This window comes from Lissotriton helveticus, chromosome 1_1 (genome assembly GCF_964261635.1).
Source record: "Lissotriton helveticus chromosome 1_1, aLisHel1.1, whole genome shotgun sequence".
Classification (NCBI taxonomy): Eukaryota; Metazoa; Chordata; class Amphibia; order Caudata; family Salamandridae; genus Lissotriton; species Lissotriton helveticus.
Window position 1 is genome coordinate 495802894 of NC_136057.1, and position 24630 is coordinate 495827523.

Consider the following 24630-nt stretch of genomic DNA (forward strand, 5'->3'; position numbering starts at 1 on the left):
TGTGTATTCCTGCATGGCATGTGGACAAGAGGGCCTTGGGTGTGAGCATGGTGTTACACTCCTGAGCAGGAAGGATGGCCTAAAGGGTTGTACTCAGCCCTTGCTGAGTTTCAATGGGTAGCTTGAGGGCTGTGCCTACCCAGCTCCAACTTCTGAGGCTGCTTGCTGTGTCACTGGCAAATGCAGCTGACACCTGGGCCTGCCTACCCTTTTCTACCCTAGCATGTTTGGAGTAAAACCCAGGAAAATGGTCAGAACTGACCTGAACCAGTTTGGGGTGAACAAAGAAAGGAATCCGCACCAGAAAGACCAGATCAGGAGGCCACTCCTTCTCCTTCCTCGTGGCCAGAGCCTGGAACGCCCTTCTGCCCCACCTCCGACAGACAACATCGCTTCCCATCTTCGCAAGAAGCATCAAAACCTCGCTCTTCAACAGACACCCTCCTTGATGGATTGGAACCTGCACCGCCCCTTTCCCCAGTGCCTTGAGACCCTTACGGGGAGTAGTCACGCTTAACAAATGCCTGATTGATTGATTGAACTCACACACAGGCTGCCACTGGATATAAGAATAGTTCTTGCAGTACTTCTCATCAGCACAGTCATGGACATGTGGAAGATTCTGAAGAAGGATTGCCCTGCTGTCTGAAGAAGGAAGACTGGACCTGCTTGTCTTGAACCCACGATCCCCAAAAGTGACTCCAAGTGTCAGTACACTGACCTCCTGTTTGAGCTATTGTGACACAACAAGCTTTCATTGGCCTGCCCTACAACGGCCATGTTGATCAACACCAACTGGGCCTGCCTGAGCCCTCCTGCTAGGCCTCTGGTGGAGTGATTCCTGATTCTCAAGATGTGGCCCCCAGAACATGAGTGAGCTCCTTGCATCAGCAACAACTGCCAAGTCTCCCATCAACAGGGAGTTCCAAAGATGACCTGTACTTTGCGCCACTCAGCGATTGCCCTTATCTCCCATCAGCCTTCAGTGACATACTCTCCTCGCACAGATAACAACCTTCCCTCAACACCCATTCGGTCTTTCTCATTGAGCCTATCATTTTTTTTTTATTGCGTCTCTGGTTCCAAAAAATATACACTGTAAAGTTGAATTTGGGGGCACTGTTGAAACGTGCATTGGGGGGGAATTAAACTGTGTTTTCACTGTGGGGTAATTCTTTTTTTTAGTGGCCATTGTTGGGCTATCAGTGGAGAGTGGTTAACGCTCTAATTGTTGGCAGCCTGTCAGCTGCTCTAGGCTGTTGCTAAAATGCGCGGGTGTGGAGCGTTGGAACTGGCTCCCGTCACGACCATTGGTCGTTTTCTCTTTGAGCCTTATTTTTTTTAATTAGTGCATCGGTTTAAAAAATCTGAGGGGCATATTCTCAAGAACGTGTGATAACCCTTGCAAAAGTAACGCAACTCTCAACATCGCAGTCTATCCAGGAAAATGACGCCTTGTTAACCAAGTATTCACAACACGGCGGTACCATGCGATAGTCTCCAGATAACGCGTCAAATGACTGTGTTAGAATCAACGCCATGCTGCAAAAATGCAAAACACGAATGCAAAAAAATCTGTGATGAGGCCAATCGTGATACAAAAATCTGCGAAAACCAGTGCCAGGCCTGCAATTCACACGCGTCAGGCGGGAACATTCACCATAAAAGTAGAAACAAATGTCAACCAACAGTGAAGCACAATGGATGTTGCTGGAGCAAGTACGGAGGAGAACCAGAATCCCACATGCCCCCCAGAGGACCAGCCTGGGTCCTCGGGGGTCAGGGAAGGACAAGGAGAAGAAGAGTAGGAAGAAGCCGTTCAGTCCGCAGGAAAACAGGATCCTGATAACGGAGGTGGTAGAACACCATCAACAACTGTTCGTCACCTCCACTGTGTCATTTGCAACCAGCAATTGGACTGTAGCAGTCCATTGTGGACAAGGTGAATGCAGTGGGAGTGCTGAAGAGGACAATGGAAGAGGTCAAGAGGCGCTAGAATGATGTCAAGCGCAAAACCAAGCTGAAACTCGCCAACAACTGGAAGACAGCAATGCAGACTGGGGGTGGGAGTCCTGTGCCACAGGAGGAGCTGGACGATATGGCGGAAATGGTGTCCATAGTCATCAGTGGGGAGACGGTGGCAGGAGTTGAGGGACTGGACAATGCTCAACATGACCGGACACAACAGCACCAGGGTGAGTAACGACCAGGGACTGGGGGATGGGGGTAGTTGGGCACAATGGCATGCATGCACAATTAAGTATGGCACATCTGTGGACAAACCATGGGCCATTCCCCCAATTCCCACCAAGAGACCAATGTACCCAAGTATGCAACATCTCAGCACTGTACAAGCACAGAAGTAAAAGGCACCCCGCATGAAAGGGATAAGGGGCAGCAAAATCAGAGCTGCAGGGGCCACTCCCCCAAAATGCAGCACACACACATAACATGCAGAGCACATCAACACAGACAACACTGTGGCACAAACCGCAACACGTCCACAACAGAACACAGGACACAACTGGTGCCGCTTGGGTGTAGACACTGGCCAATCACATTTGGCATTGCAGTGAAATGTGAGTTGATAATGTACAAGTAAAAACACACACACGTCTGTTGTCCAAATGTCCACTATCCCCATCAAATAGAAATCTCCTCCCAAACAGCCACAATGTACACAGTCATGCAGTCTGTATGAAAACATGTACAATGCGACAACATACAAGTGGACACATTGTTAAACTGCATCTCCCCTTTACATTGCAGAGGGAGAATCAAAACCTCCTGCAGAGCAGCCTGACCCTCTCTTCTCTGATGATGAAGAGGACCACCACAGCTTCAACTCCGACGCCCTCCAACAGTTTGTGGAGAATCTACGCAGTCCACTTCCAGGAGCAGGGCAGCCCAGCTGCTACGAGGAGACCCCACCCCATGCACAGGCCACACAGCAGGCAACACCCACCACCACAGCTGCCTTCTGGGACCCCCATGAAGAACACATGGCCTTCCAACGCCGTGTGTTGGGGTGCCAGGAGCAACTGGCTGTACAGGTGTGGGTGGGCTTCGACTGCAGGGCAGACAAACTAGATGCCCCTACGTGGGTGTCTAAGTCCCATCAGGGACCACTCAAAGTCCCTAACGGACATCCACAGTCCACTCTATGCTCTCCAATGGACCATGGCTGACATCGCTGGAGCCCTGACTCAGAGAATCGAACAACTGTCCAGTCAGAGTGGCTCTAGCAATGTCATGGTGTTGGGAAACATACGGAGGTCAATGGAGACCATGGAGCAGGCGAATGCGGAAAGAGCGGCTGCTATGGCTGCACACCAGCGAGTGGTAGCTGGGTTCCTCAATGACCTCAAAACCATCCTCATGGCATTGCTGCCACAAGGCCTGGCGCTGATGCATGCTGCTGCTACCACTGCATCCACATCTCCGCACCCTGAAGTGTCAGTGCCACACAGTGTGGCAGACATTCCACCTCTGGCCCCTGAGGTGTCCCTGCCACGCAGTGCAGGAGACACAACACCACCACCCACATGTGAGGCACATGAAACAGCAGAGGATGAAGATACTGATGAAACCGCCTTACTGATACAAAGAAAACTGTAGCATTCATCTCCGCCATATGGCCTGTTTCTTCTTGATTCTGCCCTCTGCATCATCACCTTCCACTGTCCCCCGATGCACTCTGCGACACTCACCTTGGACCTCGACATGGACTGCCATATTCTGTTTGATCGCCAATGGCACAGCAATCACACTGCGGACTGAACTGCTCCCCTTGTTTTGGACTTGTTATTCCCTGAAGGACTCTGGCTGGCCCTCCACTCGCCAACATCGTCATGTGGGGATTGCACAGCCCTGTACTGCTCCATTATGCAACCCTCCGCTGAATGTGCATTAAACATTCATAATAACACAGTTGTGTCTAGGCTCAGTGAATTCCTCTTACGTCCATGTGGCTCATGTCGTTGAACTTGGGTCACAGGGTGACACATTGCAGAATGCAGTCCAGGTGGCGCAGACACAACAACAGGGACACACGCATTGTTACTTTCTCATCCAGCCCCGTACGGAACCATGCCCAGGGCCCCAGGGTCATTGTTCAAACCCTTACGCTGGAATGGCATAAGCCAAGCCAGCCCACGCCGCTTATGCTCACAGGCGGGGACGGCAACGCTCTATGTCCCAGGTCTACCATGTAGTAATCGGCTGATCACAGGTCTAGTTGTCAGCATGCCAGAGCCACTCCCTCACTGCCGGTATACACCCACACCACACCCATCCAGTACACATGTCACAGGACATTTGACCCTGCCAATAAAAAGGGCCGGGCGCACATGCTCGATGCCATTTCCAACCTCTCTCTGGGTGTATCTGCGTGGTGTTCATGTAGGCCTGTGGGTGCTGCAACATCACATTCCCCCGACCCGGAGGTGACATGATGGCGTCCGCACCATGATACCCAATCATACAGGGTCCATGATTTGCGGTTCACAGACTTGGTAGCACTGGATTCACTGCGGCCGGCACAGGCACACCGCCAAGGGCAGTGACTTTTGGTGCACTGAGGTAGGGGCACCTTAAGTTCTGAGCAGGTGAGCAGCATGCGATGATGCCCTGTCCTGGTGCTCCGGACTGCTCAGGATGTGTGTGCCCTGCTGGGCCGCAGTGTACCCCAGAGCAGCGGGCAGCGCGGGCCTACCGCCACGTGGCATTGCCTCCTGGATCACAGGGTTAGTGGCACCTCAATGGCTGAGCGGGTGTGCAGCCTGCGATGATGCCGGGTGCACTGGTATGTCCTCTGCCATGGCGAAATCAAGACCCAGAATCAAATGTGAGACCTGGTGGCCTGTGGAGCTGGGCAGCATGATGTGGAGGGTGCCATGTCCGTGGGCCCCAGGCTTGGGGCTTGCACCGGCACATGGTGGGCCCTCATTGTGACACGCTGGTGGCGGAAGGTGAGCACTGATGCCTGGGTGAGCAGATGCGGACATACAACTCTGTGCAGTGGGAGGGGCTGGTGTGCATCTGCTTGTGTGTGCAGGGGCGGGCATGCAACGCTGGTTGGTGGGAGGGGCTGGGGTGCATATGCCTGGGTGCGCAGGGGCGGGCATGCACTGCTGGATGGTAGGAGGGGCTGGGGTGCAGCTGCCTGGGTGCGCAGGAATGGGCATGCACAGCTGGGCTGCAGGAGGGGCTGGGGTACAGCTGCCTGGGTGCGCAGGGGTGGGCATGCACCGCTGGGTGGTGGGAGGGGCTGGGGTGCAGCTGCCTGGGTGCGCAGGGGGGGACAGTCGATGATGTAGTGTGCAATTGTATGTACTTTGCCATTCATGTCTGTTTCAGATGACGGATCTGTTTCAGATGTGGGACCTGGTGAACTGCACTACATACCGGCACGTGGTTGGAGACACACTGGTGTTAGCAGGTGAGCAGGGAGGCCTGGGTGCCACAGTGTGGGCACTCTCTCTCCCTGTCCATCTCTTTTGTAATCTGTGTCTCTCGCCCCCTCTCTGTCCGTCTTTCTCTCTATCCCCCTCTCTGTCCGTCTTTCTCTTGCTCCACTCTCTGTTCATCTTTCTCTTTCTGCCCCTCTCTGTCTGTCTTTCTCTTGCTCTCCCTCTCTGTCCGTATTTCTCTCTCTCCCCCTCTGTCCGTCTCTCTCTCTTTCCCCCCTCTCTGTCCGTCTTTCTCTCTCTCGCCCTGTCTTTCTCTATCCCTTTCTCTCTCTCTCTCCTTCAACCTCTCAGTGTCCTTTGATGAGCCCCAGACACACCTTATCATCCGGATTTTTGTCTTGCAGGCTGTGACCTACAGATTGTCCAGAGGAGAGCCGCCATGTGTCTTCATTTCTGTTCTTTGTTTCTTTGAACAAATATTCAATTGTTAATTCGAAGGTGATTGTGTGATGCTCATTTTTGTGATGACACATGCCTGTCACCAGATGTGATTGTGCAACATCAGGCTGATTATTTGGTACATGTTTCGTGTAATTGATGTGGCATGTCTTTTCCCGGGGGGGGGGCGGGCATTGAGGTCCTGGGGATGGTGGCGGTGGGTGTTGTGGTCCTGTTGGGGCTCCCAGCTGCATGATTGTTGGCTTCATGGTATCTATTACCCTTCAGGCGTGGCTCTGGGCTGGGCTCCCTTTTGTGATACAGGCTGTAGTCTGACTTTGTACCAGGTCAGAGCAGGTGTTAGTTTCCTGCTGCTAACGCGCCTTATCGCCTGCTTTGGGTTCTTATCACCCACCTGGCTGGTTGTTAAGAATGTTGCGGAGTGGTGTTGTTGCGGCTTTGGGCCCGCAAACCTCTACTCTGCATCTCATTAGCGATAGCTGCAGGGGTCATCTGTGGCTATGTGTTTTGCGGATGCTATCATAGGTAAACTCGTGATATGGGTTGTAAGCACCAGCTTGTGAATGGGGCGATAAATTTATCACCACCTTGGCTGCAATAAAGTGCTGTTAACTCGGCGATGAGTCCTTGAGAATATGCCCCAGAAACATTAAAGCAGAAAAGCTGAATTTGGGGGCACTGTGGAAAAGTGTATTGGGATAAATTGAGCTATGTTTTCACTGCGGGGGGAATTAATTAATTTTTTTAGTGTCATTGTTGGGCCATCAGTGGAGAGCTGTTAGCAATCTAGTTATTAGCAGCCTGTCTGCGACTCTAGGCCGGCACTATTAAACGCGGTTGTAGCAAGGTCAAATCAGCTCCCCTCACGACCGTTAGGTCTTTCTCTTTGAGCCTTATTAATTTTAATTAGCAAGCTGTTGGTTTAAAATTATCTAAAACAGCAAATCTTAATTTAGGGGCACTGTGGAAACCTTTATTGGGGGGAATTGAACTGTGTTTTCATTGTGGGGTATTTTTTTCTTTTAGCATCCATTGCTGAGCCATCAGTGGATAGTGGGTAGCACTCTAGTTGTTAGCAGCCTGTCATCTGCTTCAGGCTGGAGCTATTAAATGACCGCGGTACAGTGGAACCGACTCCACTCACGACCATCAGGTCTTTCTCTTTGAGCCTTATTATTTTTATTTAGGGCATTGTTGGTTTTAAAAAGTCTAACCCAGTAGAGCAGAATTTGAGAGCTTGGTTCAAAAAAATCTAAAGCAGTAAAGATGAATTTAGGGGCTCTTTGCAAATCTTTATTGGGGGAAGTTAAACTGTGCAGGGGGAATTCTTTTGGACCATCTGTGAATCGTGGTTAGCACTCTAGTTGTTAGCAGCCTGTCAGCTCCTCCGGGTTGGTGCTATTAAACGCGGCCGTGGCACAGTGGAACTGGCTCTCATCACGACCGTCAGGTCTTTCTCTTAGCCTTATTATTTTGAATTAGTGTGCTATTTTAAAAAAATCAAAACAGTAAAGCTGATTTTGTTGGCACTGTGGAAACATGCATGGGGAAATTGAACTGTGTTTTATTTGCGGGGGGGATTAATTTTTTTGTGGCTATTGTTGGGCTATCAGTTGAGAGCGGTTAGCACTCTAGTTGTTAGCACCCTGTCAGCTGCTCCAGGTTGGCACTAATAAATGTGGCTGTGGAGCAGATGCGCGCAGCGGGCATGCCAATGGTGCGCCAATGGCAAGTCTGTCTGCGGCCGTCCATGACCGCCCGCGTCCGAACGAGTCTAGGGGCCAGGAATGCTGCCCCTGTATCCTTAGGTAAGCTCACTTATTCCACTTCTCAACTGCTTGCCCTTCGCTCCTTTGCTACAGAAATTTGCCTCCCAATTCTCTGATTTAGACCATATTTTAGCAGTTAGAAAGTGCCCACACTGTACGTTTTTGACCACTCCGCTGCACCCAAAGCATGTGCCCTCTCTAGGGAACCAATTGGAGCATGGTAAGTCCGGCTCTGCCTAGAATTACCATGGTTTCAAGTTTTTTAATCTACATTTTCGTTCACTTGTAAAACACCATGGGAACATGCTAAACTCTCTTCTGGAACATGATCCTGATGAGGTCTTTCTAGCAGAAACCTGACTCAATGAGGCTTCAGGGCCAGAGGTCACCTCAGCTTTGCCCCCGTCCTTATAGGATCTTGAGACGGGACCGTTAATATAAAAAAGGATTGCTATTATTTTTAAATAATATTATTTGTGTAAAATATATAAGTTGTCAATCCCTGAGTGTGCAGCTCTTCTTTTTTCATTGCTTCTAAGTAAAAACGTTACTTTGCCCCAAGCTCTTATGGGCAATGTGGCCAACTTGAGCTCTAGTATCTCTGAAGTTCTCACATCCTCTATTCTTAAACTCTCTAACTTTACTATATTAGGAGATCTCAACATCCATTTTCATAAAGTATTAAAGAGGACCTTGCGGTTCATATGATCATCTCATTTCGAACCTCCCTACTCATGCTGCTGGCCATATGTTGGATCCTATAGTTACCAACCATAGTGGTTTGTAGACTAGCCAGCCTATCCCTTTAACATGAACTGATCATTTTGCAGTCCCATTCTCCTTGTTGGATCAATCAGGACCCCCGAGGAGAGAAGTTCCAAAGACAGCTTATGGTAGGAGCTGGTATAAGCTTAATGTTGCAGCTCATAATTCTTTACTTGAAGCAAATTGCCCCACATTAAGCAATTAAGTAAAATCTGATGATCACACTTTAGATTCTTGGATCAGATCCTCTCTCTATGTGTTAGTTCCCCCTTCTAGCAAAAAAACTCCATCAAACTCACCTTGTTCCCCATGGTACAATGATTCATTGGACCAAAAAAAATTTGAGCAAAGGTTTAGAAAGAGGATGGCGAAAACCCTAGAGTCAGGAGAATAAATAGAGCTATAAAGTGGCCCTAAAAAGGTTTTAGCAAGAATGTAGCCTTGCTAAAGCCAAACAACGTGTGTTACTAGTTATGGAGCAATTTAATCAACTATTACATTGACAGAAGCCATTGTTCCTCTAGCATAGAAACTTGCTCTGGTTACACCTTTAATAAAAACAAAAACTTGGACCCTCTTATATGGTCAGGTTATAGACCTATATCACTCCTGCCCACATAGGCTAGGGTGCTGGGGGAACATGTCAACATGCAGCTCTCATCCTACCTAAAATTAAATGGTCTAGTGCACCCATCACAATCAGGCTTTAGGTCTGCTCACAGTACTGAATAAGCCCTTTTCGGTGTTACTGAATACCTGCGCTGTCAGCCAGAAACAGATGGCGTGGCTGCACTGATCCTTTCGGATCTTAGTGCCACATTGGACACAGTGAACCATTGCACTCCCTCACTGATCTATGTGGTAAAATGTTTTGGGGGTATGGTTCGATGTCAAGTTGTCTATGAACCATCAGATCAACAAAGTAGCAGCCAGCTCTTTCGGCATCCTTAGGTGGTTAAGGGAAATCTTGATGTGCCTTTCGGTCACTGCTCAAAGAACGGTAGGCCAGGCCCTGGTAATGTCCAGACTGGACTACAGCAATGTTCTATAATTGAATGCTGCTAAATCGTTGCTTAAACTGTTTTAGACTTTACAAAATGTGGCTGTACAGCTCCTCCTTCATTCACTCAGATTCACCTCATTAGTCAGTGTATTACACAATCTTCACTTGTTGCCAATTGAACATTGGGTTAAATTCAAAACCTTATGCTATATGCATAAGTTTCTTTTCAACACAGGGTCCATATACCTGAGACCTTTGGAGTTCTGGTGTACATCTAAATGCTCACTCCGCTCTTGCCATCTGGACTTGGCTGTAGTTCCCAGAATTAAAAGAACCTGTCAAGGAAGTCAGGCATTTGCATATCTGGGACCAAAACTGTGGAACACCTTGCAACAATCTTTGAGAGCCTGCAAATGGCTTATAACTTTCTGCAAACTGCTAAAAACATGGCTGTTTCCATCTCTTTATTTATAGTCATCCTTGGCATCAGTAGTACTGGATAGTTCAGTGAGGATAGTAGTTCTGGGAAACCTTTTTTAGGTAGCCATGGACTTAACAAATCACGTAAATAAATAAATAAGGCTCCTCGTGTGGACTTCAACTTTGAGACGGCAAGCACCCACCAGAATTATCCTGCTTAACCGTATCTGAAATGCACTCCATCCCGGTTGGCCAGTACTTGTTCTTTTGACCTGGTCCAGCGAGACCAGAAAACCACAAGTGGCGCTCTGTGCTTTTTTGCTCTATTTTCACCTGAAACTTTAAAAATGTATATCTCTGGCTCTACTTTTTGGATGTTTGTCATTTTGGTGTTATTTTATTAATTAAAAGTTACTCTAGTAACTCTTGTAAATTGGATTAGTAAGCCAAAGAATCTGTAACCCTGAAAGGTTGGGAGATTATACCCAGTACTTGGGGCCCTCTCTGTTTCATTGTTTATGACCACCATTTGTTCAATGGTAATTACGAGCGATAACAAACAATGTTGGAATTCCCTTTTGACATTCCTACCCATGTACCACAGGGTCACAAGCTTAGCAGTGTCAGGAGGTCAGCTTTATTTAGGGTAGGTGTTGACCTGGCTCTTTCATCCCCAAACGTTTTGCTTTTTTCCTCCAATTTATGCAGAATTCATTTTTGTTGGCCTTAGGACTCTGTGCAGTTTATCACTGCTAACGAGTGCTAAAGTATTTGTGCTCTCATCTTAAAATTGTCTTATTCCCAATTGGCATATTTAATTGACTTGTAAATCCATAATAAAGTGGTACTACTTGTGCCCATGGCCTGTAAATTGAATGCTATTAGTGGGTCTGCAGCATTGGTTGTGCCACCCACTTAAGTGACATCTTTAAACAGGTCTCATGCCTGCCATTGCAGATTCTGTGTGTGCAGTTTAAACTGCCATTTATGCCAGCCCCAACCTACCTTTTTAATATACACAAGTCACCTCTAAGGTAGACCCTAGACAGCCTAGAGGGAAGGGTGCAATGTATTTAAAGGGTAGGGCATATAGGGTTTTATATGTCATGGTAGTGAAAAACTCTTAAAGCCGTTTTTTACTACTGCAAGCCTTATCTCTCCCATAAGATTACATTGGAGTTCCCTTATTCTATTTCCACATGAGAGAAAACCATTTCATGCTTGGTGTCTCCGGAATCACAATTTAAAATCGTAAATTATGGTGCAGTCAGATTTTAAATTGCAATTCTGAAAATATAACTTTTAAAAAGTTTACTGTTTCTTTCCTTAGCAATCTGGTACCTGCCTGTCTTTGGCCACATGATAATATCCCTAAAGTCCTCTCAATTGACAATAGGGACATAGAAATATCCTCAGGAAAAAGGTCATTACCCCGCATAGAGGTTACAGGGGTTTCTCAATTAAATTGATATGGTAAAGGTTTGCTCAAATGTGATTGTGATTTCCTGCTGTGGCCATTTGGTGCCTACACCATGTCTCTGGGTCACATGACTGGGTGTAGTTGACAATTGGGCATTGTGTATTCCTCCTAGACAACCACACATGGCAGCTCGGATCTCCTCGAAAGGCCCAGCTTTGAATTCTAGGCTCAGTAAATAAATGTGTTTTGCAGCTGACTCAGCGAAATCTGGAATTGCGGACCTGCCGCGGTGAGACTGGTGAACCCTGAGACCTGGGAGATGCAACCGGAGTGCAGTACATCTATGCTTGAGGTGGTGGGAAACTTGTGAGTGCAATTTATCGGATTCCCCTTTACCTCCGATACCACAGAGACACTGCAGTAGCGATGTTATCACCACCTTTTGAGAGCGCCACCATCGGCCTTCTAAAAATGGCGGGTGCGAGCTTTTGAAAACTGACGTTCTTACTCCTGCGACCTGCAGCCTGAGCCCTGCGAGCAACAACCGCCCACCAAGCTAAGTGCCTTGTGTCTCGGCACCGGAGCTCACCTGACTGATGAGTTGCGCTCCTCTGGCTTCGCGGCGCCCGAAAGCCTACCGCCGCTGCTCCTGTTCCTGGGGATGCCAGTCCGTACTGCTCCCGTGGTTTGAACTCACCCACGGACCGTATGGCAATGTCAACCTTTCCGCTGCCGTGATGTGAGTCCATCATCCGGACCTTAAAATTCACCTCTTTTAAGGTAAAATTCACTTATGCGGCAGATCGAAAGATGCTTTAAGCTGCGAGGGAAGTTTTCGATGCAGCCTGACCCTAAGATGGCGGCTGTTAAAGAGGCGACTGCTGGCGGACATGGAGCATTCTCATGGGCAACTACGTTTATCACCAAGCGTCCTCTCACTGCGTGTGGCCTGACTCTAATATAGCGTCCAAGTTTACTCGTAGCTGCAGCCTGCTTTGTACTTTTCCGGCGCCCACTGCAATTTAATGCCACCCGAGTCAGTCACCAACCGTTGTGAACTCAACTCAACCTACCCACCAGATAGCCAGCATTGTCTGAGGATCTTTTCTGCCATTCGTTTAGGTGACACAGCATTGCTGGTCATATAGTTACTTCTGCATGCCAAATCAGAGGGAGCAGCCTAATCTTGATGGCTTAGAGCTCCGGAGCACTACCGCGCAATACCACATGAAACTTGGGTGGCCAAATCAAACACCAGACCGCGTGATTCCTCAGATATACAGCTGATGCATGTTGGAGGCGGGGAGTGGGTGAGAAGAGGGTGGCCTCTTGTGATCACAATGGGAGCTTGAGGATTGCTGGTGCCTAGTTTGGTCACATGTAATAATGGGGGCTGGCCGAATATAACATCAAGGTCAAAATTCCCTTGCCCGACCACAATATGGCTGACACAGTGGTCCCTACCATGCGCTGCTATTACTTTAGAACAAAAACCGTACATCAAATTGACTACACCTATCCCCTATCAAGACATAGAACCTGCTGAACTTACCTCTGACCGTGGAGACCTAGCTATCTGGCGGATGCCCGGTGGAGCTACCTGATAGCTATAGAGGAGATGGGCTGTGGACTTCCCCCTCAACCTGCACCTACCCAGCCGGACTTTGGACAGTCTTTACTTCGTCTCTCCGTCGTACCTCCCTCTCACCTCTTTACCCTAACCCCCTTCCCCTCTACGCTCCTTTCATCTCATCTTCTATGCTCTTTAAATGTTTTTCCATGGAGACCTAGCCATTTGGCTGATGCCCGGTGGAGCTACTGGATAGCTATAGAGGGGATGGGCGGTGGACTTCCCCCTTGCCCCTCACCTACCCTACCTTGGGCAGATTTTCCCTTCATCTCTCTGTCGTATCTCCCTCCTACCCCTTTTACCCTACCCATGTCCCTTCCTTCTCTCTATTCCCTAGTCTTCTATGCTCCTTAAATGTTTTTGTCTGTGACTAGGGACCGTGGAGACCTAGTTTTCTGGCCGACGCCCGGTGGAGCTACCTGATAGCTAAAGAGGAGATGGGCTGTGGACTTTCCCCCTCGGCCGTCACCTATCCACTTGGATGTTGGGCAGATTTTATTGCGTCTCTTTGTTCATATGCTCCCTCCTACTCCTTTACCCTACCCCATTACCCCCCACTCTCCATTTATTTCATCCTCTATGTTCTTTAAATGTTTTCCCATTGAGACCTAGCTAATTGGCCAATGCCCGGTGGAGCTACCTGTTTGCTATAGAGGAGATGGGTTTTGGGACTTCCCGCTTGACCCAGCCGGACTTTCGTCAGTTTCCTTCGTCTCTCCGCCTTATCTCTCTCCTACCCCTTTATGCTTACGCTTACCCCCTTCCCCTCTACACTTTCACTTATCTCGTCTTCCATGCTCGTGTAATGTTTGTCTAGCAACTGATGTAATTGTAACTGATGTAATTTTGTAATTTTGAGGAACCTCATGTAAAGTGCTCTGATACCTCCGGGTCTAGCCAGCGCTATATAAAACTCTTAAAATAAATAAATAAAATAAAAAATAAATAATCTGAATATACAGTGTCCTGCCTCCACACCCAGGGTTGCATGCCCCCTATAGTTAGTCTGGAGCAAGGGTCAGGACGGCGGGACATATGTGCACTTCAAAGCATACCTCTAGAAATTTCTCCCCACTTCAAAGTCACAACTGTGTATAAAAGAAGGACCGCAGACACTACCACTTAAGTAAACTTCTGGACCTGTGGATACTCTACCAGGATGAATGACTGCTTTGCTGTACTACAACACTGCGACTCTAAAGGAACTGCTACCCTTCTGTGCTGACCTGCTGCCCTCTTGCCTGGGAAAGAAGAACTGGACCTGCAACTTCATCTTGAACCCAGGACCCCAGAGTTACTCAAAAGGATAGTCTTCTGTCCTCCTGATCTGAGATTGAGGGATATAAAAGTATCACGAACAGGCCCTGGATCCATCTTCAGTTAGTTTCTATCCCCAAGGAGTGTCTCTCAGGTCCCGCACCCTTGGTGTGGCTCTGGAGCTCTTGAAATCCAGCTTTTGGGCTCTTTGCAGCTGCAAATAGGCTTGTTTGGACCAGAACCACACCAATCACTCTGAAATTCAGCGTAAGTAACTACCAGCCTGTCTTTCCACACAGCAGCATCGACAGTCCATGGGGGACAAACGTGAAGCTCTAGCCTGCCTGGACACAACACCCAGCCTGCTCTTTACGCCACGCTGGCGACCTCAGGATGTTCTCCATGCTCCTCTGGACTCTGTCCAACTCACACAGAACTCTTGGCACAAACAAAAGAAGGTAAAACTTCAGCGGTACTAATCTGGGACTGTATCCAACCTGCGCTCCATATCGGAGCTGCCTGAACCTTTGCCTTTTACCCTGTCTAACACAACTAGATATCCCAAGTTGGCACTTTTTGCTTTTAGGTGCTATTTTGAAGTTTATTCTTTAAAAATTCATAACTCTGGTTCTACTGATTAGATATTTGTCATAATGATCTTGTTTCATGTATTGATTCAAGCTCTATTTGTTTACCTTGGTGTGGCATCTTTTTCTGTGGGGTTCTCACAGTTTTACTGTTTGAAATGTTGCACAAATACTTTACACATTGCCTCTAAGTTAAGCCTGATTGCCTTGTGCCAATGTACCAGGTGGTTTAGCACAGATTAAGTTGCTGTTTGCTTTCTTTTACCATGACAAGGATTGAGGATGCTGCTTGACCAGGGCTCACACCCAAGGCAACCAGTAACCCAGTTACTTACAGTATGCATATCAACATTGTTTGTTAATGCTCAGAATTGCCATTGAAGGAATGAATGGTGGTCAAAAACAATGATTGCTACAGTGCCCCCACGCACTGGATGAAATCTCCCAACCTGTAAGGATCACCGATTTGTTGTTTTATTAAACTACCCCATGCTTTACAGCTTTGTTTCTGGGACACAAAAAAGTTGACCAGTTATAAGAAATTGGGATTTTAAGTAGAGGGGTGACAATCCTTGTCAGGGTACACCACAAAATTCATTAAATATACCTGTTCTTAACTCTCTGATAGCTCGGCACAAAAGCAATCAGGGTTAACTTAGAGGCATTGTGTAAATTATTTATGCACCACTCAACTAGTAATAAAATGAAACCACAACAGAAGAAAATCCCACACCAATTTGTAAAAAAGAGAAACATGTAACATATTATTTGGCACCAAAACAACAAAAATCCAATCAGTGGAACCAGAGTTATGTTTTTTTTAAAGTGTTTAGCAAAACTAGTGCCTTAAAGGCCAAAGCACCAACTGTGGGCATCTAATAGCATAAGACTGGGGAAAAGCTGAAAGATATTGCTGCCCACCATGGAGCACGGCTCTGATGCACAAAGTCATTCGGGCCCGGTCTCGACTTATCTTTGGACTTAGACGAAAATTTTAAGAAAAATGTCTCAGAAGTTAAAGTTCAGTAGGACAAGGAAGCCGAAGTATCATTGGAGGAGGCGTCATCATCAGGGAGCTGCTGGAGAAAGCTGTGGTGAAGATTTCTACGTTCGTACTTTGTCACTTATTTGAAAGTCAAAAAATCTCCAGCAGGATGAAGCTGCTTGCTGTAGCCGATGAGGGCATCATGAGGCAAGATACCCTCTTTGTGAGGAGCCACTGAATAGGATTTGATGTGGTGGAGATGAACCAAACTGACCACTGACTGACCACTGACTCATTGTCAGTGAAATTGCTCTCCCACCCTCGCAGCTCCACCATTAAGTGAGGTGCCCCTGCACTCTTGAGTGTTGGTGATCGAGGCCCTCCTCCACCCGCAGGTTTCCCTGCGCCTCATTCCTGGTGGTCCAGTGGACCTCTGTCTCCTTTCTCTCACTCTGCTCCTTCACTCGTTTTTCTACCCTTTCTATCTTTCACCTTTCTGCACCTTTCTGCATCTCTGCTCTTTTGTGCCTTATTTCTGCCCATTTTTCTTTTCTCTCCCTCTGCTCCTTCACTCGTTTTCACTCGTTTTTCTATCCTTTCTATCTTTCACCTTTCTGCACCTCTGCTCTTTTGTGCCTTATTTCTGCCCATTTTCCCTTTCTCTCCCTCTGCTCCTTCACTCGTTTCCACTCGTTTTTCTACCCTTTCTATCTTTCACCTTTCTGCTCTTTTCTGCATCTCTGCTGTTTTGTGCCTTATTTCTGCTTATTTTCCCTTTTTTCTTTATCCCTTCTTTCCTCCCTTTACCTTTCCCCGCTGCTGCTGCCCCCGCGGCCCCCCCCCCCCAGCACGACCGGCCCAATCCAGCTCCCCTCCCCGCTCCCGCCTCCCAGCTGTCCAGCCCTCCCCGACCCCTACTTAATGGCGGCCACTGCGGGCGTGCCGCTGGTGCACCGAAGGCGCGTCAAAGGCAAGCACGTCTGCGCCCGTCTGCGACCCGTCCGCGACCAGCACCAGGAACCCTGGACCTCCGCCACGCCAACGCTACGACCCAGCAGCACTCCACGCACTCAATCCGGGCTGCAACAACAACTGCAAGCTAGCATCACCAGCCGACACCCATGGACCCTTCAGCTGTCACCGCTGCCGGCACACCTGCAGCACCGCCAAGAACACGGATCCAGCACAACCCGCACACAAGAACACAACCGAACCGAAGACCCCGCAATGCATCCTCCTCAACGTCCGATCCCTCCACAAACACGCCATAGAAATCTGGGACCTCCTCGACAGCACCACCCCGGACGTAGCATTCTTCACCGAAACCTGGACCAACACCACCTCGGGACCGGACATCGCCATCGCCATCCCCCAAGGATGCAAGATCTCCAGGAAGGACCGCCCCAACCACCCAGGAGGAGGAATCGCCATCGTCCACAAATCCAGCCTCCGTCTGAGCACACTCCCTGACCAGTCCACAGAACTGATGGAACACCTTCACTTCAAGATACTGGCCAGCCCCACCGCCGCCCTCCGAGGAACCCTCATCTACCGACCCCTGGACCCCGCGGACCCTTTGCCAACTCCATCACGGACATTATCTCCCCGCAGGCCATCACATCCACCAACTACACCCTGCTGGGAGACCTCAACTTCCACCTCGAAATCAACTGGACCCCAACACCACATGCCTCCTGGACAACCTCCACAACCTTGGACTCCGCCAGATCGTGACCTAGCCCACGCACTCAGCAGGACAAACCCTCGACCCCCTCTTCACTACAGGAAACTCCATCACCTTCAGCCACACCACTGAACTCCCATGGACCGACCATCGTTGCGTCCACTTCACCTTCAGAACACCCACCATCCACAGACACCAGCACCTGCTTCCACAAAGAAACTGGACCAAAATCACCGACGACCAGCTCACCTCCTCACTGAACAACTCCACCCCAACCATCGCTGAAAACGACGACCCCAACTCCGCAGCCCGAACCCTGCATAGATGGATCTCGGACAGCACCAACACCATAGCCCCCCTCAAGAAAAACAACAATACCCGTGCCAAGAAAGCCAGATGGTTTACCATTGAACTTCGAGAATCCAGGCGCACATGCCGCCGCCTCGAAAAGGCCTGGAGAAACACCAAATCCTCAGAAGCCCACAACAACTTCAGAGCCGCCACCAACGCCCACCATCAACTCATCAGAGAAACGAGGAAAAAAGCGATTGAAGACAGAATCTCCACCCATGCACACAACAGCAAGAAACTCTTGAGCATCATCAAGGAGTTCGCCCAACCCACCAGCGAGTCTACCGACATCCCTCCCTCACAAGACCTCTGCGACAAACTCAGCACCTTTTTCCACCACAAAATCAAGAGCATCTACGACAACTTCGACAAAGACAACCAACACACTGAACCCTCACCAACCACCCCGGACACCCGGAAACCAGCGATTGATGACTGTACAGCCCTCACCACCGAAGACACACTGAAGACAATGAAGTCAATTCACTCAGGGCCCCCCACGGACCCCTGACCCCACCACATCTTCAACAGAGCCGCCGACACCATCGCACCCATGCTCCGCCACACCATCAACCGCTCCCTGGCGACTGCCTCATTCCCCGACGACTGGAAACACGCCGAGGTGAACCCCCTCCTAAAGAAACCCTCAGCGGACCCCACCGACCTCAAAAACTACAGACCCATCTCCCTGCTCCCGTTCCCAGCGAAAGTCATCGAGAAAGCCATCAACAGCCAACTCGCTACATTCATTGAAGAACACAACATCCTCGACTCCTCCCAATCCGGCTTCAGAAAAAAACACAGTACGGAAACCGCCCTCCTCGCCGCAACAGACGACATCCGCACCCTACTGGGCAAAGGAGAAACAGTAGCCCTCATCCTCCTCGACCTATCAGCGGCGTTCGACACAGTCTCCAACCGCACCCAAGTACGCAGGCTCTACGACGCAGGAATCCACCTACCACCTGCGGAGTCCCCCAGGGCTCCTCCCTCAGCCCGATGCCCTTCAACGTCTACATGGATCCACTTGCCCCCATCGTCAGAACCTACGGACTCAACATCGTGTCATACGCAGACGACACCCAGCTCATCCTTCCCTATCCAACGAGCCCAACACCGCCAGACGCAACTTTTGAGAAGGCATGGAAGCCGTCGCCAAATGAATGAAAAACAGCTGCCTACAACTAAACACCAACAAAACAGAAGTACTCATCATGGGCCCAAACCCCTATGCCTGGAGCGACACCTGGTGGCCCACCGCCCTCGGAAACCCGCCAACCCCCACAGACCACGCACGCAACCTGGGAATCATCCTGGACTTCGAGCTCAAAATGGACCGCCAGATCAACTCTGTCTCATCTTCCTGCTTCCACACCCTCCGCCTCCTTCGTAAGACCTTCAAATGGATCCCCCTCAAACACCGAAAGACAGTCACTCATGCACTGGTCACCAGCAGACTCGACTACGGCAACCCACTCTACGCCGGAATAAACAAAAACCTCATCAGCAAGCTACAGAACATCCAGAACGCCGCCGCAAGACTGGTACTCAACCTGCCAAAACACTGCCACATCTCCCAGCACCTGCGCACACTCCACTGGCTCCCCGTCGAGGCGAGAATCACCTTTAAGATGCTCACCCACGCACACAAGGCCCTCCAAGGCACTGGACCAGCATACCTGAACAGCCGACTCAAATTCCACGCACCCCAAAGGACCCTACGATCAGCCCAGCTCTCCTACGCCGTGGTCCCCCACACCAGAAAGACCAGATCGGGAGGCCGCTCCTTCTCCTTCCTCGCGGCCAAAGCATGGAACGCCCTTCCGCTCCACCTCAGACAGACAACATTGCTCCCCATCTTCGCAAGAAACCTCAATACCTGGCTCTTCGACAGACCCCCTCCTTGATGGAATGGAACCTGCACCCCCCCCACCCCTAGCGCCTTGTGACCCTTACGGGTGAGTAGTCGCCCTTTAACAAACCCCTGATTGATTGATTGATTGATTGACCAGCAATGCACTTTGGCCAGATAGGCGAGCAGGTATGTCCCAGTCTCCTGTTGGTTCTGAGAGCAATTTTGGCTGAAAATGTTTTAAGTCACAAGTTATGGGTTTTGGGCTATTTGGGCACTGTAGTGTACCATCCAAGGCTCCAGGACTGGGTGCGCACACTTGGAGGGTGGAACTCACTTTAGGCAGGGTCCAGATGAAGGATTCAAGTTGGAACTTTTCATTTCCCTGTAACTCAGAACAGAGGACCAGATAACTAACCCTTGTAGACACTCTGGTAGGGGTGTGTGCTACCCCCCAGCCTTTTCAACTTGTATTTATCTGACCTTGAAGATGCTCTCTGGGAAGCTAACAGCCATCCACCATTGTTAACCAGTGAGGAAATTGGGTGCCTCCAGTATGCTGACTATATTGTGCTGTTAAGTCAAACTCCAATTGGTTTACAAAGTGGAATGAGCGCAGTACAAGGGCTAGAATTAAATTGATCAAAACAAAGGTAGTACTGCTAGTGGATGACAAATACAAGGAATACACATGGCACTTGGATGGAAAAAAGTAGAGGCAGTTGCCTCATATAAATATATCTTGGATTCAAGGTTTAACAAAAACTGAGTTATAAATCACAGCTCCACGCAATGCGGGCAAAAACTCAAAATCTTATATATAACTTCAAACTTCTAAAAAACTAAATTAAGCTATCCATCCAACTGCAACCTACTATCTGTTATGCTTCCACAGTTAATGCCAACAGTGAACTATGGAACAGAAATAATGAGGAGTCGTGAAATCTCAGCTTTGAACAAGATACAAACAAAAGTTTTCAAAAACGTTTTCCACATTCAGCAAAGTGCATCATCGGACCAAGTTCAGCTTGAGCTTGGTATGCCCAACCAAATATTCCGGAGTAAAGGTGCATACATTAATTTATGTGGGAGGCTGCATGCATCTGAAACTGGTTCCAATGACTATCTGTGCTGGAAAGGAATAGATAGGCAAAAAGAAAAGAAAATTCAAGGATTCCGGGGTTGCTATATAAGCCAGGTGATAGAGGACTTGTGTGCTCAAGGTATTTGGAACGCCAGCATCGAGGAAAATCCCTTTAACAAATTAATCAATTCTAAAACAAAACTTCTGTCACACTTAACAGATGAGAACATGTTACTAAAAAGACGTCACGCCTGGATGGTGATTAGCTCAAATGGTTATAGGACTTTAAAACATCAATTTCCCATACAGACATTAGAGAAATATTTGATTTTTCTCATCAACATTTGAGGTTTGTATAGGATTCTGGGGAGGGAAACATTGGGGGAATCCATGCAAGCCATACCTTCCTGGACTCCCCCGGGTCTCTAGTTTTCAGAAATGTATGGATTTTGTAGGTTTCCCTATATGGCTGCATCTGAAAATGTTAAATAACAAAGCGAGAGAGTAAGGGATTTTACACTTTATCAATGTGAGTTTGAGAACTCCTGGTCCCCAGAATTACTTACAAAAACAATAAAGGAGTATCCACTCAAAACTAGAGAGAACGTAAAAATGTGTTCCTCTGGATAGGGGCTAGGGTGCTCAGTTCAGCACCATGTGCCTCAGCCTGTTTTTGGATAATGCATATCCTTTTAGAAGACCCCTCACTCACCAACCTAGTTGGTGACATGCTTCATCATTGGGGTCCCACCCCATAGGCCGAGTGCCTATAGGGTGTGCTGCGACACCTGATTACAGTGGAGCTGGTTCGGTTTTTTCTTTTATATGTACAAGACGATCAAACAAGTGGTTTAAAAAGGGCCAACACTACTCACTGCAAGTAATTTATTCTTGAGTGCTTGAACCCTTAATTAAAAACGTGTTGCACCTATGCCTAATTAGGTAGGCTTCGGTGATATAATTAGTGTTTGATAAAAATAGCTAAGTGTGCTATGTGAAGTGTGGTAAATAATAAAATTTAAAAGGGTCTACATGTTTCAACCATCATATCATTAATTGGTTTTCGTCAGGACCATGTGACTGAACTGGGTGGTCCACACACGCTAAGGTGCGTCCTGCCCTAGTCCAGATTAGAGTGCACAAATTGTGGACTCGTGTAAAATAAGTGCTTATTCTTTTGTTCAAAGAAAAAACCTGTAAAAACAGGGAAGCAAAAGACAAACAGGACGGGGTCACATACTAGGGTAGACAATACATATACATCACATTTAACATATATAGCCATACCAAGTCAATAGTAGATGTTAATCCTGGGTTGGAACAGAAGGATTCATCTATTTTATTTACATTGCTACAGTGCTATAGCAGGACTGTGGCTGGTCGCTACTCGGATAATGCCAAAGAAGTGGTGTCGACCTAGTTCTGGCATTTTTGTGAATAGCTCGTGAGAAAATAATAATAATCGGCGTGCTATGAGTGAGTGATCTCTACTTGTGATCACGAAGTGAACGGCTGCTGGAATATGTGGGCAGTCGTGACGTCGCTTTTGGTGAATTGCGACTGGTATTGTTTTTAGCTTACGCTTCTTTGCGGTATTGCCGCTTCATGGGCACCTGCACTTCCAAGACGGCAAGAGTCCGTCTCCTTCAAATCGTTATGTGGAAAGGAGGAAGAAAGGGAAAAGGAAAAATATGCCCAGTTATAGTTGTTTGTGATCAATTGAATTTGTAGCCTTGCCCGTCGGCTTACCAAATCAAAAACACGAGGAACCTCTTGTTCCCGCATTAAAACGGTTGCGCATCACTTACTTGCTGCTTCTGTTCATCAGGCGGTAAACCTACTTGGTTCCGGCTGGTGGTGCCCCGAGGAGTAACCGGTTCTCACTGTGCTTGCCGGTAAAGTATCGCTTGGAGCGCTTCCTGGTTGGGCGTGGCCGTATCACGTGGGGTAGTCACGTGACTCCGCCTTGGCCAACCAGGGAGCTCCGGGGGCGGCGCTTTCAGTTGGTGTCATCTGTATCTGGCAGACGTAGTCAGAGGGTGTCTCTTGTTTACGTTGCCATAGAAACCAATCGTTTACATGATCGATCGTTTCGTTTTAGTTTTTCGAAGGAAATTCCTACATTATTAGGGCTTAAAGGAGGGTAGCTTCATAGCCAGTACAAAAGAGAGGGGCAACTCGTAACGGACCTGCGAACAGAGTCAGGAATTCGATTATTTTAACAGTATATTTATGAAGTCTTCATTTTATGCGATGTTCTGTGCAAATTTCGGTACATCATGATATTTCTTGGGAATAGTGAATCATGCCAATACACTATTCCACGGGATATTATCATTCAAACCCGACTTGTGGGTAGACAGTCTGTACACCCATCTTTGCTCTTTTTCAAATAGTCTTTTAGTCAGATTCGTACCTGGCTTGACTTGCTCAATGATGGTCCATTCTAAGTCATCTGGTGTATGGCCTTTCGCAAGAAAATGCTCAGTTAGTCTTGTGTTAGTTTTTTGGCACCTGATAGTGCTTCTATGTTCTCCTATCCGGAGTTTTATTTTTCGGCTCGTCATACCCACGTATCTTAGATTACACGGGCATGTCAGCATATAGACAACATTCTCACTGTTGCAATTTGTATGACTCCTGATAGTCCAGGTCTTATTTGGTTCCAATTGCAACGTTTTTGTGTTCTTCGTGAAGGGGCAGACACTACAGGTACCACATCTGAAGTGGCCTGTCACTCTTGGTAAATCCCATAGCGTTGTTTGTGTCTCCCTTTCGGGGTTTGTCTTTATTGGTCTTGTGTTGACCACCCTGTCCTTTATACTCTGCGCCCTTTTGAAGCTGAACAAGGGTTTTTCCCATTTCAGGTTGCCAGTACTTAAGATATTCCAGTGTTTCCTTATTATTCGGGAGACTTCATTGGAAATGGTGTTATAGGTAGTAACACATGTCAGGGGTATTTCTCCAGCTGCTTTGTTTGTATGTTCTAAGAGACCAGAGCGTGGTTGGTTCCGCGCACGTTTTTGGCTCTTCTCGAGAATCTTTTTTGGGTACCCCCGGTTCTGCAGTTTTTTTGTGAGATCCTCTGCCTGGTTCTTATAATCAGCCAGTTCACTGCAGTTCCTACGGAGCCTCAGATATTGCCCATAGGGAAGGTTTTCACGCAAAGGTCTCGGGTGGAAGCTGTCGAAGCGTAGCAAGTTATTTTTCGCAGTTGGCTTATGATGGGTCACAGTTGTTAGTTTACCATCTGTTTTTGTGATTGTTATATCAAGAAACACAAGTGTATCTGGACTTTTTTCAAACGTGAAGCGTAGATGTTCATCACAAGTATTTATCCAATTGAAAAAGGAGTTCAAAGAGTCCTCGGTGCCTTTCCAAATGGTCAGCACATCGTCAATGTACCTACGCCATATTAAGATGTTTGAGCTATAGGGGTTTGTTTGACTAAGGATGTACTTCTCCTCGAAATCGTAAACATACAGTCCCGCTATGCTTGGAGCAAAAGAACTGCCCATGGATGTCCCACCCGTTTGTAGGAAAATCTGGCCTTCAAACTCAAAATAATTTCTTTTGAGAGCCAATCTGGCACATTCTAGAACAAACTCTCTAGGGGTTCTTGACGTCCACTCTTCTTTTGCAAGGGCTCGACCTAGTACATTCAGTGTTGCGTCTTGGGGAATACTGGTGTACAGGCTTTCTATATCGAAACTCACCAATATAGTGTCATTCGCAACAGTGAGTTGATCCAAAATTTGAAGTAAACTTTTTGTATCTTGGAGATAGGTGCTTGTTTTTTGTACCATTTTTTTGAAAAATACATCACAGAATTGTGAAAGGGGTTCCAACACCGACCCTATGCCAGACACAATGGGTCTGCCAGGTGGTGGTGTCTTGTTCTTGTGTATCTTGGGGAGGGTGTAAAAATATGGAATCTTTTTTTCACTCCCGCA